Source organism: Pteropus medius, unplaced genomic scaffold (genome assembly GCF_902729225.1).
Source record: "Pteropus medius unplaced genomic scaffold, Ma_sr-lr_union100, whole genome shotgun sequence".
Classification (NCBI taxonomy): domain Eukaryota; kingdom Metazoa; phylum Chordata; class Mammalia; order Chiroptera; family Pteropodidae; genus Pteropus; species Pteropus medius.
Window position 1 is genome coordinate 8,744,912 of NW_024340849.1, and position 15,459 is coordinate 8,760,370.

Here is a 15,459-nt window from a genome sequence, read left to right on the forward strand (position 1 = left end):
CAGCTGTTGAGTGAATGACAGAGAAGGCAATGAAGGGAGTTGGTAAGCGTTTCATTTGTTTTGTTTTTAATTTGGGGCTTTTTGTTTGTTTTCAGTGAAACTGTCAATTCTAAGGGAAACTGTGAGGGAAGTGGAATCTGCTCCTCCAGATGGAGAGGCTGGGCCCCGCGCCTGGCAGGGGGCCGGTGGGAGTGAGAACCAGAGGGATGCGGGGTGCGGGGAGAGGCCGGGGCTGGCCGGGAGCGGGGAGGGCTGGGCTGCGGGACAGGCTAGTGCTCCAATCGCAGCGACAACAGAAAGGGAGGCGGTCCCGCCTGTTCTAGCAAAAGCCCCAGGTGAGACGCACATCTGACTTGCAGCCAAAAGGAAGTGAATCTGGGACCCCAGGAGGGAAGGAATATTGTCAGGTAATGCGAAGCCCATGCTTGAAAGCTGAAGGGTGAAGAGCAGGTGGACGGGGCCTCCACACTCCTTTGTCATGGTTGATGAGAGGTAGAAATTAACGTAGGAAAGGGATTCTGTGGTTTATAGGTATGCGTCGTCGTTGGTGTTCTGTTTTTAAACTTTTGTCATTTGACATCATTTTTAGCGCTATGTATAAACCTTATTGAGTAAACCCGGGCTTAACCCGGGTTTCTGGACTATTACTTTAGATGTGACAGCCAGGCTTATATATTTAGACCGTGCCCCCTGTAAAGCTCAAATTCATAAAAGGAGAGAAAATGAAAACACAATTTCGCAGGTATATATTAAATTCAAAATGTTTGATTTTTAATATTTGCATTTGGATGCAGGTATTAAAATAGAGACAAAAGTTACAGATGAAAAAGTTTAAAATACGAACAACTAAAAACTGTCCATCAAGACAAAAAAATTGCCTAAGTAACTTTTAAAGAATTAAAATATCATCCAAATTTTCTGAGGTGGGTGATAAGAAAAATGTCTAGTGTGAATGCTAGACCAAACCAATCTGGTTTGAATGATAATGTTACAAACAAAAGCCGAGTGACGAACTTCAGTAGCTAAATCTGTTTACCGTTTTATTTAACAAGATGTAGATGAAATGTTACTACGTAACTCTTTTAATAAAGAAAAAAACTTTTTTCTCAAAATGCTTTATTTTAGTTATTATGGATTATGCTAACTACACACAAAGGATTTTTTAGCTGTTTCTAAAACCAAAGGCAAAATATAGTGAAATAATTTAAATCCTGTAATAAACAAAGAATATAAGATATAATAACAACTCTCAAATAGCAGGGAAAATGAACTCATTTAAAATTGGTCTTTAGCAGATATAATGAAGAAGATAAATTTGGACAATTAGGAACTAATGAAGACTTTGTAAAAATTGCTATTTACAAAGAACAAGTGAGAAAATGCTTGAGAAACTTGGACGTATAGTAAGCAATAGGTCTGAATGACAAATGCCCTAGGCTATTAAGAAAATTAGTCAAGAAACTTAATTAACTTACAATGATTTTTCAGCACTCTTATGGATGATCAAACTGGCAACTTGGTACCCATCTTCAGAAAAAGATTAGAAAGAATGAGCTCAGAAATTACCAGGGAGTAATATTTCCTCGAATCATATTAATTATTAATAAAATCATAAGATTAGAATTCTGTGCATGACAAAAAGATCAGGGCACCAGAACCGTAATAATCACACACAAAACAAATTCTTTTCTCCTCGATATTACTGAAAAACAGAGAGAAGGAAAATAAAATTTATATTGACTACGATTATGTATTTTTTTTAATAATTTTGGAATATGAAAAATCAAACTGTCACTTGCCAAATTACATAAGTTGAAACTCATCCTTAGCAAGAGAAGACTGATAATCATCTTCACCTAAAAGAAGTCTCTAGCGAAGGGTCAGAAGAGCTCACCAGAGGTCTAATTTCCATTGGTCTATACCCTATACTAACGGGGTCAAGGTTGAACATCGCGACGTTCGGTTATGTCTCAATAGTGAGAGTAATTTTAGGGTCTAAACCTTCATTGCACTGAGAATTTGCGGTTAGCGTTGTTATGGATAGAAAAGGGTGGACCTAAAACCTCAAAGCGGGGTAGGATAGCTTTAAATGAGAAAACTGGAGATGAGCATTGGAGAGGGAACGAAGTCTTTAATGAAGATAAATGGGTGGATAAAAGCAAGTAATCAGTGGAAGAAGGATCTTCCCCAGCCAGTGGCCACCCTGATGAATTATTCATTCACTAGAAACCAAACCGATGCCCAGGACCCACTGGGAGCCGTCCCCTCCTCGTTCTGCGGTGTCTGGCGAAGGCAAAGCCTGTGCCCAGATTTCACCTCATGTACACGAGGCCTGGCCTTGAGGGGAGTCAGGCTGTGGCACATTTGGAGGAATTAACTTTCATACTGTTGAAATAGACAGTGACCCATGTCCACACTCTTGGATAGAAAACTAGACACAGGTGACAAAGAGATAAAGACGGTGCCACCTTGCATAGTATTAAATCGCGTTCCAGTGAGCTTGTTTGCAGGTTCAAGACCAATAGTAACTTTCTTTCTACCCCCTAACAATGAAAAGCAAAAGACTTTCTCTACAAAAAAAAAATACCTAAACAATATATTGATGCTAATTTACCCTCAAATCTTGGGAAAAACTTTTAGTTTCATTGAGTCTTTGTTTTCTGTTTCTCAGTTGTAAAATATAAATAATTTTTACATTCACAAGGTGAATGTAAAAATTAATTACATGAAATATCACACAGTAAACTTATTCACAAATTTTTCAAGCATTATATGCATTAGTTATTATCCTCGTCATTCTGGCTACATCATATTTAAATCCTTCTCCAAAATACTGACACACACATGGATCCATTTAACGAACATTTATCATACCTCCTAATACTATACTACTATAACAAAGTCAAAGATGCAGAGATAAAGTTTTGTGCCCTCATAATTCCAAGGGCGATAGTGATGTTATAACACAATATGAAAATTGTTCTGATTTTTTATTAATGGGCATACATGGGAGACACACATATTCCAGTCTTGGGGCAAGAAAGACTTCCTAAAGAAAGTGACATCAAAGATGAGAATGAAAGGATGTATAAAATTTAGAAAAGGAAGAAAAGGTTTTGATGGAGGTGTATAACCCAGACAGAATAAACGACATTCACAAAGACATGGAGGATACATTCACTGAAGATTTCTAGAAGTGCACAGTACAGTTTAGATAAATTGAATAGTATGTACGGAAAGATGAGGTTGCAAAGGTTTGTAGACACCACGTCCTGAAGATCTTGTACAGCATACAACAGGGTCTAGACTTTTCCGGTGGGCACCAGTAGTCATTAAGGGTTTTAAGCAGGCTGTGACATGATCAGATTAACATTATTAAGGATTAGAGTTAGGATTTAAATTAGGACGATTGCAGTAATCCAGATGAAATATCGTATTAAAACGTTCTAAGGCAGGAGTCTGCAAGCTTTCCATTGTTCATAAAGTTTTATTGGAACACAGCCACGTTCACATACAGATTATTTACATCTGTTTCATTGCTACGATGGCAGAGCTAACTGGTCATGACAGAGACTGTTTGGTCCCCAAAGTCTAAAATACTTACTTTTTGGCACTGAATAAAAATGTTTGCCAACCCCAAATCCGACAAAAAAAAAAAAAAAAACCAGAAACGAAGAGAAAGAGAAAACGTTGCAAAAATATCAGTTAAAATTGACAGTTTTGGGCTAATTATATACAGAGTAGAAAGAAAGACAAGTAGATGTCTAGGAGAGGTTGAAAGAAAAAGTGATAAATAAATAAGCTGTATCTGGTATCTTATCTTTATAAATGCTTAATTACTATAAATTCATCATTTTCTCTGATAATCACAGTTTAGGTTAAAATATACATAACATACTGCAATATACTCCACATACAAAAATGTCAAGGTATATAATTCAACCTGTAAATGTAATAGACAAGCATTTTATTTAGCATCACAATTAGATTGCATATTACTTTCCAGATAAAGTTTAACTTGGCCCTGCAAATCTGATTATATTTTTCTTGAATGAACTTCAAAGCTGTCTGCAACATTAACTATTCGTCTTGAGCAAACTCTTTCAAGTCTAAGTTTTCTCTTTTGCAAAATCATAACTTTCATTGTTTCTAACATCTAAAAGTCCAAACATTAATGATTCATCTCTACTGAGAAGCTCGATACAATTACTGATTCGTTTCTCTGTCTTCATTGGGTAGTTGTCCTGTCAATTGATCAACAGGCATATTGGAAAGACTGAGACAGGTCAACTGAGATATAAAACTTGGTGAGCTGCTTTAATTTTTGATGTTCTATAGACTCTTCCTTGCGAAAGTTTCCTTTGTCTTGTCTTTTTTCTTCTCGTGTCCTGATAGGAGAGAGAATGGAAGGATCCTTTGTGATAGGATACATTTGGTTGATTCTAAAGATGACATTAGTCATTTAGAAGAGGATGTTGGGAGAGCAAAAGTTACACATCCACAGCATGTGTTGCTTTGCCTGTTCCTTCTGCACTTAGGCATTTACATTTAAAACCCAGAGCACATATATTCCGAGTCAGGATCAGTGTTGCTTTAAATCGGCGGGGTCGGTCCAGAGCCAAGGCATACTGGCAGCCAGGGTACCTGTTAAGGGAGATGATAAACGAATCCTTAAGTCCTTGGCATAGGAGCTGACTTAGAAATAAGAGATGAGAAAATTAGTTTGCAATAGAATCTCTAATGATTAGTTAGGATGGAAATCAGGTCTTCTGCAGTCTCGATCACATTTTTTATTATCTTGGCAACTTATCTGGTACATCAGCATTTTCTGCAACATTCCCCGCACAGTCCCTTCAGTAACATCTTTTGCTTGAGTGAGCGGTAAATAACAAGGAGAACTAGGGACAATTAACTATTATCGTAGCTCTATGACTAATGAAAATTTATACATTGCACTTTGGGGAAAAATGTACTTATTAACACGCCAGTGGGGGGTAGGTTAATGTTGCTATTTTAACTTTGCTTGGGAGAAACTGAAGTAGAATAACTTATCCAAGGTTAGCCAGCTGTCTATGGCAGCCGGAATTACACAAGCAGAGTCCCCACCCCACCCCCAGCTCTGGCCCTGAGCCACCTTGTAAAATTGAGGATGCCTACACCCCAGACTCTACACAAAGGATCATCTCTGCATAGTAAAGCTGCTTAGCTGACGGACTAAAATTTTATGTATAAACTAATAAATCTTAATACTCCCAAATCTTTTCACAGGTATGCACACGTTTATTTAATCATTTATTTTTAAGGATTTTTAAATCCAGCAAAAACTTCAGGACCCCACAAAGAACATTTTAATGGTGATGAGACAGTTGGCAGAGTTGAGTTGGAAGGCTATATTTTTAGCCATCAAATCACACTGTCACTTATTTCTTTATTAATTCAACTGACATTCACTGTGTACTTACTTGGTAATTCAATGTTGCCATAGCACAAATTTTAACAGTGTTAGATAGAGGGCAGATACTAAGGGCTTTCTCACATGACGTGAAAGAGAGTATTTTATCCTGTAACTAGTTACTGGTTAGCTGCTGGGAAATTCTGAGTAAGGGTGTGACAATTAGATTTTCTTGGCTGGTTCTGGCAACAATCTTGAGGACAGAGTAGAGGAGAAATTGGAGCAAGAGTTAGGAAATAACCCATTTCTGAGAGAGAGGTGATAATTTGAACTAAATCACTGGCCATGGGATGGAGAGATGAAGAAAAATTATGAGAGATGTTTGTGTTCGCAGGCAAATAGGAAGATTCCAGTAACTGGACGTAAGAGGCCAGAGGAAGGGGAAGTCTAGGATGACTTCTGGTTTCTGGCTTGGAGAACAGGCTGAATGATGGCTCCATTCAGTGAGATCGAAATCACAGGAGGCACATCAAATGGGGCTGGGTGGGGTACAGCAGACACAGGGGTGGAGAGTATCCTCACTCTAAAATATGTCGAGTTTGAAATGCCCGTAGACAATCTGGAAGACAATTTCTAATAGGCAGTTCGCTATACAGGTCTAGATCTCAAGGTGAACTCTGGCTAACATAGGATTTGTTGGCCATGATGTGTCGATGCTCGTGCATCTCGGCTGGCCTTGATTCTGCCCCCCGCTGCCGTTTGATCCTGAATGAAAGTTATCATCCTCAGAATGGAAAAACTAGAAACGGTTATTCATTTTCTCTTGCATATTATTTTTAATGCATTTTTTTTAAAGCCATGAAGAACCTGATGATCTTAGCCAGTACTGGGAAAAACATACAGTCAAATATCAAGATGTGTCTAATAAACTTTGGTACACTTTTATAAATTCATAATAATAGGGAGTATGATTCACAGATGTTTCCCATCTCTTCGTTTCTAATGGTTTCCCTGAATACTTTTGACATTTTCCCTCTGCCTCATGACTTTTAAGATAACGTTTTGTGAGCTGCAAAACATTAAACAAAAGTAAAGAATTAAAATAATCATGATGAAGATGATTAGACTTTATATATGTAAATCACTTTAAATGTCTTCATATGATAAATATTTAATCAATATATATATTTTTTTTACCCACTTCAGTGGCCTCAAGTGTTTACAACATCTTCAGCACAATAAAAACTAGAACGATACTAATAATCAAACTACTAGTTGTAAAAAATCAATTCTAAACATTTTAATTCATTTTGCTTTGATTTGCCCTTGACAGCATTTTAAGAGTTTCCTTATGGTCCTTTTATTTCTGTTCAATACACCAAGATAACTTAGATGCAATAACTGAGCCTTTTTATTCCTAATTAGAGATTTATTTGTTCAGAAATATGTCTACTGAAATAAAACTAAACTTAATTAAGTTTTGAAAAATTAAATTAAAAAGCAAGAACTTTAGTTGAATTCTGATAGATCTATTCCAGCTTAGCCCAAAAGTATTTCTTTAAAATAAACAAATTGTCATTTGTCTCAAATACATGAAAAGGAAATTATTTGGTCAACAGACTAATAGCGACACCAAGTGGTAACATATTGGAAATGTTTTTAGTTTTTTTTTAAACATCTGAGAAAAATGACAACCTGGAAGAATGATTATTGTGACGAGCAGCATCTGTAATCTGGCTCTAAATGGGTGGAATTATACTTTTTAAAATAAATACCATGATTGGTACTCAAATGGGCATGAGTAATTTTGCTCATCCTTTTGGAAATAAGAAGGAAGCAGGTGTTGGGCACGTAACGTCAGCATTCTGCAGAGGTGCTTGCCGCCCCTAATGGCAAGAGGTACCGATGAGAAGGTTCAACCACGTAAAGTCAATTCCTTCTTTGCTGCTTGTTAAGTGTGTGACTGGCCACCCGATATTTAAAATCTCCCATGAATATATTTTTTTCCCATCTCAAAATGGGGGGACCTAAACTCCCCAGTATGTGAGGAGGCTGATTGCTGAAGGATCTGGACCAGACAGAGGATCTGGTACCACTTTCAAGTAGCTGGGTCTTTCTCTACTACCTTCACCTGAGGACCACCTGAGAGGTTCTCCTGGTGACAAGGTGCCCCAGTGCTGATGGAAAGCAGAGAGAGGAGGCGCCCTCTTTGACAAACACCCCCGGGCACAAGGATGCAAAGCGGCCTGGGAGAGTAGTCGAGCTCCAAGGTTCACTGTGGGTGAAACATTACTACAAGTGAGAGGGAATGGGAAGGGATGGAAATAAAGAAGTGGGGAGGAGACAGATCATACAAGGCCCTGGCATTGGAACAAGTCTGGATTTTATCACGAAGGCACGGAAAAGCAGAGAATGGTATGAATACGTTCACTTTTGTAAAAGTGAGGACCCTGATAACGGTTTCAAGATTAGATTCAGGAGGGAGTGGCTGAGACTGGAGCAGAGGAAATAGGGAAGGGTCCGGAAGATGCTAGATGCTCCAGCGGCGTTTTTAAGTGATTGGACGGGTGGCGGGGTCCCAGAGAGGGAGAGGTCAGGGTGCTGCCTGGTGGATGATGTTCTGGAAAAACATAGAAGGAAGGGCAGAAACAGCTGTCTGTCACTGTAGTGGTGAGAGGCTTAGGGCTTAGAGCAATGCTCAGACTAGGCCCTGAACAAGGGGTGTGAAACGTCCACGACTCTTCAGTGGAGTCTAATGCCCCCCAGCCCTTCTCCCTCTGCACCCATCACTCGGGACTGCCCCAAACAGGGTCTGTGCTACTGGATACTTAATGCAAAAGTCATTTGTCACCTGTATCAATAACAAATGTATTTATCCCTTCTACTCATTGTTGCTGATGTTTCTCTCTGAGGTCTACCTAAAGGTAAAAAAAAAATCATCCTTCTTCAACCTCCCCTGAAAGCAGAAGTACAAGAGATCCTGGGTTTTCCAGAACAAACCTGATCTCAAGCAGAACAATCTCGATTTCGAATCTGAAAAACACTTGATTTCAAACCTGTTTCTCTGAAAATACAGTCGCATTGTGCCCTGATTCGGCTGGAAGGCTTTCTTTATGCATCTTCAGAAAAGCTTTGTGACCCATTGGATAAGCAAGGCCACTCTGAGAGGAAGGACTTTACGGCGTGTTCCAGTCACCAGCTGTGCTTCTCAGGAAGGGATTACCAGGCCAGCTGTCCTCAGCCCCTGAATCCAGGACTCCCAGGCGTCTCCGGGGAAGAGGCAGAGAGGGTCTGAGATGTCAGTGAGCTGACTTCGGACCTGTGGCACGAAGGCGACAGGGGCACCCAGCCCTGCGGGACTTGCTTCCTCCAAACCTTGGTCCTCTGATGGAACGTCACTCTCGTTCTCAGGAAGAGAAGGAGGCTGCCCGGATTAACACTGCAGCAGGCTGGCCTGCTCCCCTTCCTCTGACACAAGCAGCAGGCCGGAGAACGATTAGCAAAGGCCTTCATTCTGACGAGAGACTTCAAAGGCCCGAATGAGGAAAGAAATGCCACTGGAACCTGTTGAAATGACAAATAGCAATATTTCCACTGACAAAAGATGAAGATGAAACAAACGTTAGAACATAAAACGTGGTTTTATTTTGCGATGCTCTCACTGAAAACTACCATCAAAGTCTTGAACTCAAATGAAAAAGGTATCAGTAGAATAAGCACACGAGAGCCAACTCAGATTTCTAACGCTGACCGTCATCTTTGAAATAACAAAAGCTTCCAAAGTGATGAAAACCCTCAATGCAGCGAGTAAAGTGTGTGGCCCAAACTAGCCTCGTGCTGCCCCTTAGTTAAGAGAACGTTGCAGCTGGAAGCCACTTAGGGATCATCTGGACGAACCCTTTAACAATACAAAATAGATACAGAACCCAAAGGACTTTAAGTTACCTGCTCAAGGTCATATAGCTAATTGATGACTTCTGAATTGTTAGCAACTTCCTTCCCTGTGGCCGTGGACCCAATATCTGAAGTCTTCTCCCTACGAATCCGCCATGGACCCAATATCTGAAGTCTTCTCCCTACGAATCCGCCTTTGACCAGTTATCGGGGCCACCCTGATCCAAGCTGAAGTTCAAGGTCTCCAGATTCTAGGGCCTAGTATTTGTCTCGCTGTCTTCTATCCATTCTGTGCGGTGCTCGCCGAGCTGCAGACTTGCCGGAACCCACCTCACAGCTGCAGATTCAGTCTGAAGTTAGGTCTGTCTGACATACGCTGTAGACCGAGACAAAGACCGCAAATTCCAGAAAATTCCTGGGCAGAAAGGATGGAGGACTGGGAAAGGCATGGTGCATTCTGGAACCGAAGCCCACAAAATTAAGTACTGTAGGTCAGGGAAAAGACAAGAAACATAAAGAGTCATTCCTTTTTTCAAATATCGCTTAGTATGAGAAGTCTCGAGAATCAGCCAACAGGTGAAACATTCAGATTATTCACTGGCAAAGGATTTGGAGCTTAATCTGCTTCATCTGCCTTTCAGTGGTACAGATTTCACATTTTTCAAGAATATGTAAAAACGAAAGAAAAAAAGATAAAGAAGTGTGGAACCTGTAGAGCTCAGCAACGTTCAGATCGAAGCAGCATGGACAATACTCAGGGAACAACAGTTTGAAAGTGATCGGCAGAATCTGTAGACAATGTGTAGACACAGGCAGATGCAACGGAAATTTTAAAAATGTATTATTTCTGAAAGAGGGTCCCACGATCGAGGAGAGACGAGTCTGGTGGGACAAGGCAGAGATAAGTGGTACAAGGGAGGCATTGAGGGGACACTTAATCCACGCGGTCTCTTCCAGGTCCTCCGCTCTCCCACGCCCACGGCCTTTCAGCCACGTGCATGCAACTCTCTTCTGAATTCCAGATCCAGCGATGAAGCCGCCTTTTTGAAATAATGTGTGTATTTTGCAGGAATATCGATGTTAACAAGTTCAAAATGGGACCTTGGTCTCTCCATCCCACCTAAAACCTCCTACCACCGAACACCCCTCGGCATTTCCCCATTGCAGGAAAAGCTTCTCCTTCCATTCCTTGGCTCATCTCAATAACTTTGCTTGTCCTCAGCAGCCCCACACATTTGCTGGTGCATTCTGTCCCACACTGGGACCCCTGGTTTCTTCTTTAAAAAAAGTCTTTAACGCATTCCACTTCTACATATGACTTCTCTACTACTCCGGCATAAACGGCCTTCGTCTCTTACCAATACTATTAAAATAATCTTCCGATTGGGCTTCTTGTTCTGCTTTGCCCCCTTTATTTTATTCTCCATATAGCAGTCCAAACAATCTTTAGAAATTGCAAATTTAAGTGTTTTCCTCCTCAACTTAAAACCCTTGCTTCGTTTGTTTACTATGAAAGGACAGATATTGACACTCAGAAGAGTTGATCTTGAAGAAACAATTTAGACGAGAACATTAAAAATTCCAATTAATGTCTTGAGCTAATTCTAGAAGTTGTTTCACACGCTCACGCACACAGAGACACATGCGGAAATGTGAAAAAAGGAATAATCGAAAGGCAAAAATATATATTTGTGAATTAAAACATTATTGCTCCCTTCCCCCAAAAATCAATAGGACTAAGAGAAAAAAAATTGAAGCAATCTTTCAGGGTTTAATAATGGAAAATAGGGAAAAGTTGAGCGTTAGATACTCAATTCAGAAGGTCTGGCATTTGATGCACTTGCATTCTAGAAAGTAAGACAGGAGGGAAAGAAATAACCCGATAGACTATACCACATTTCAGCAATTCCGAAATGACCTCGGTTTTAAAATGTATTATCATTTCATGTATCATTATGGAAATAAAAGCTCTGCATTTGAATCGTAATACCATACTTTTACTTGAATTTTTATTCTATAAATATGTAAGTTCTTTCAAATATATTTAGATATATATTTTACCTTATTCTTGTTCACATGTAAAATTAAAGATTCACAAAATACATTTCAAAATAACCTTAAACGTATTCAGAGTCGGACTCTTTTATGGGGCTTAAAACCACAGATGTTCATGTTTTTCATTACAATATCATTTATTGTGCCATCAGAACTTTGGTGTGTGGATAGCACCAGACACTACCTAACAGAGGCAAACACAGCACTACTATCTCTGAAGTTTTCTTCCAAGCTGCTGACACCCTTCCTGCATATATTGCTGCCGGCATGGGATAGGTAATCTTTTATCACAGTTTCTTCTACTTGTCTTTTCTTAGTTCCTGTAAATATTGTTATTGCTCTGCAAGAAAATAAGGAATTTTACTCATTCCTCCAAATATAAATATTCGCTTCTCTGATATCAAATTCCACTTTACTGTTTCAGTCCAATAATTTCTGGCATTCACAATAATTTTTTTCAATGCCAAATAATAATGTAATCTTTAAAAATTAATGGCAACTATATTTAATATACATAGCACCAACAATAGCTTGAGGCGAAAAAGATATAGACATCTATGACAAAATACAGGCATAGTAATTGCATCAAGACATATCTTAATTTCAGAGGTATCAAATGTACAAAAATGGGTCTCAGTGTAAAGTACAGTGTAATATTGAACTTTTTCATGCAATTTTTATGACATTTTTTCTATGTTCATCTGTGTGGTATTAAAACAGGCATGTTTAAATTTTTCTTCACTATGAATCATACCCTTTTGTATATCAAATGGTAGCATTTCTCCATTTTAATTCATTACCTTAAAGTCTACTTTTTTTAATATTATTAATAACTTGACTACCGCTGTCCTTTTAAATTTGCCTGATGTATCTCTGCTTATCATTTCACATTCAGATTTTGTGCCACTTTGTTCGAGAGATGCTAATTTAAATCCACATTTGGCAAAATCCTTTTTTAATTTTGGATCTAAAAGGTTTTGTCTTTTAACAAGGAAGTTACATTGAGTTTGATTATTAAGTTTACAATATTTATTCTTATCTGTCTTAGCTGGTTGTTGTTCTCACTGCATCATGTTATACCATGATTTCTCCACTCTTTCGTTAAATTTCTTTTCATTGTGAAATGTATTATGCATACAATGCAATGGATTTACATGTATGTGTATTTAAAAGTTAGTAATAAATTAAATAAATATCTAATATCCACTACCCAACTTACAAAAACAGAGTTTCATGAATAACTTTAGAGCTCCCTGCTGACTTAACTGATTGCATTCTTTCCTGGCCCTAGATTTAATACTATTCTATATTTTTGTATTAATATTTTTTTTATTTTTTTCTCTATAGCTTTATTATACATATGAGTATATATATGTATGTGTATATATATATATAATGTGTGTGTGTGTGTGTGTGTGTATATACATCAAAGTAGCACAATAATCAGTTTGTTTATTGCTTAACTTTATACAAATGCAACTGACACTTGTTATTTTTGGTGGGCATTATGTTTTATGCTGGTAGATATGATTAATTCATTTTCCCTAATATATGGCATTCTGCACAAATTTGTACAACCTCCAGAAGACACCAGTGACATTATGTTCTATATGAAAGGTGCCGACAACGTGAATGGTGCCCCAGAGGTGAGCAAGGCAATGACCCTGATTCTACTGCATGAATACAACATAACCTACTCATTTTAATAATTCAATGTTTTCTTTAGGGTGGGTTTTTTTTTTTTTTACATTTTTTCTTGCCATGATGAGCAATATTACTATCAGCATAATTTTGCATGTCTCTTGAACATACAGTTTCTCTAGGGTTTCTAACCAGGAGTGAAATATTTGGTCATAGTAAGTACAAATGCTTAATTTTACTAAGTAATGCCAGATTCCTTTTCTAAATGATTTTACCAATTTCTGCTCCTTCCAGCTTTGTATGAAAATTGCTCTTGCTCTTTGACAAGATTTGGTATTAAGACTTTTTTTAATCTAGAGCCTATAAAATATAATTTCTATTTTTTAAAGAGTGAATTCAAATTTATTAGAGGCCTATGAGTATACGGTAAATTAGGCTATGGTGGGTTTTTTGTGTGTTATGCACGTATGTGTACGCATTTGCTTGCCTTGACATGTTATCACAAACATCATTAAAAAGATGATTTAGTGTTTGCAAAGATGGCACAAAGCAAGAGTTTGACTCTCTTCCTAAAACTGAGCTCTGGAGAAATTAAAGGCAGGAGGGAAACAAGGATTCTAAGAACTAATCAAATAAACAAACAATAACAGCAAAAATAAGGGTCACCAAGCAACAAGACCAGTAAAATGACTATGAGAAGACAATGTTGTTTGGACTAACGCACCCAGGCATTGCACAGCTGCAATCTGGAGAGACGCATGTAGCCTACAGAGAGTAGTAGATAGGCTGGACCAGATGTCTCAGATTTTGTCCCTGCCTTGGCTCTTGGTGGCCTCGTGTCTTTGGACCCTAAATCAATGGCCTAGGCCACCTCTGCCAGTGTCCTTGAGGCTATATTAGCGCATTATAAAAAAAATCTGGCAGGCAGGCAAGAATTCTACCACTGAACCACTAATGCTTATCTCTATATGATTCAACATATGAGTAAGAGTCTCTGAAGAAAAAAACTAAAGTGAAGGTATAAAGCAAAACTTAACTTTCAAGGATAAAAAGAACAGGAAAACTTATTAACATGCAAGAATTCAAAGAATATTGTTCTCATGAGGTTATCCTGAAAAATCTACTAGAGAATGAATTTCAAACAACCAAAACATAGAGAAATGTCAACATAAGGACTGGCGATGAACATTAAATATATTTGTATTTGGAAAATTATGACTAAGTTAAAGTTAAAAGAGACAGCATATAGTATATAACAGTTTGTGCTATGTCAATACATACAGCACAATTATTAACAAATTGGAGAGAGAATGAAGAGGGCATATTCAAAAATATTTGTTCTTGATAAGCATATGGGGTGAAAGATTCTGAGAGTGTGTATATGTATTTTTAAATAAAACGAATGAATAATTATGTTTAAAAAACTTAGCAGGAGTGAAGAGTTAAACAGGTGTGAGTTGAGTACCTTTTGAGTGTTATCCCTTCAACCCTGACCATAAGATTTTCCTGATGGACTGACAGAAAATGTGAGTCATCAGAATAGTTAGGGTTATCACCAAAAAAAAAAAAAATGTGACTTGGAAACTTACCCCATATCAGCAGACCATATCTGCTCACCCTAAGCTAACTTGAACCCACAGGCCAAAAACTAGACATCTGAGGAGGAAAAACACTATAAAAGATATTGACCAACCAAAACATTTGAAGCAGAATTGTCACATCAGAGAGACAAACATTTTAAATGAGAAAATAAGATACCAAAAAAAAAAAACTGAATGTATGAAGAAATACAATGGTTGAAAATAAACTAAATAGATGGGACTCATAAGAAGGATGCAGTAAAGAAAAAATAGTGGATTGAGCTGAGGAACTCCCAGATGGCTGAAGGAAACGACAGGGTCAGAAATATGTAAGGAAGCCAAAGACATCTAAGATCAAAATATAAAAAGTGATCACATTTCCCTATACCAGAGATAAATAACTAAGACCTACTACAAAGCCCTACTAAAACAAACAAACAAACAACAAACAACAAACAACAGTGCTGCTGGGTTGAAGACAGAGAGATGGAAAGGGCGTAGAGACATAACAATATATACAGGAACAGAAAATCCTATAATTATGTTACTGCAAATCGAAAGGACAAGGGCAGAGAGTTCTATCTATAAAAACTGGCTCCCAACATGAAGAAAACTAAAATTGTAACTTTACATAACAGTAGGTAGACACTTATTGGACTGATTATCTAAAAGTGAAAGGTAAAACTTTAAAGTTAGTAGAAGAAAATGAAGAAAATATTTCTGACCTGGAAAGAAAAAATTCTTATGCAAAATTTCTCACCAATAGAATTTTAAAAGAGGATGAATCGAATTACATTACAATTAACAATTTTGGTCACTGAATGACATTACAGACAAAATTATTAGAAGGATGAAAGGTTGGGAGACAATATTTTCATATGCGAAATTTGCAAGGGA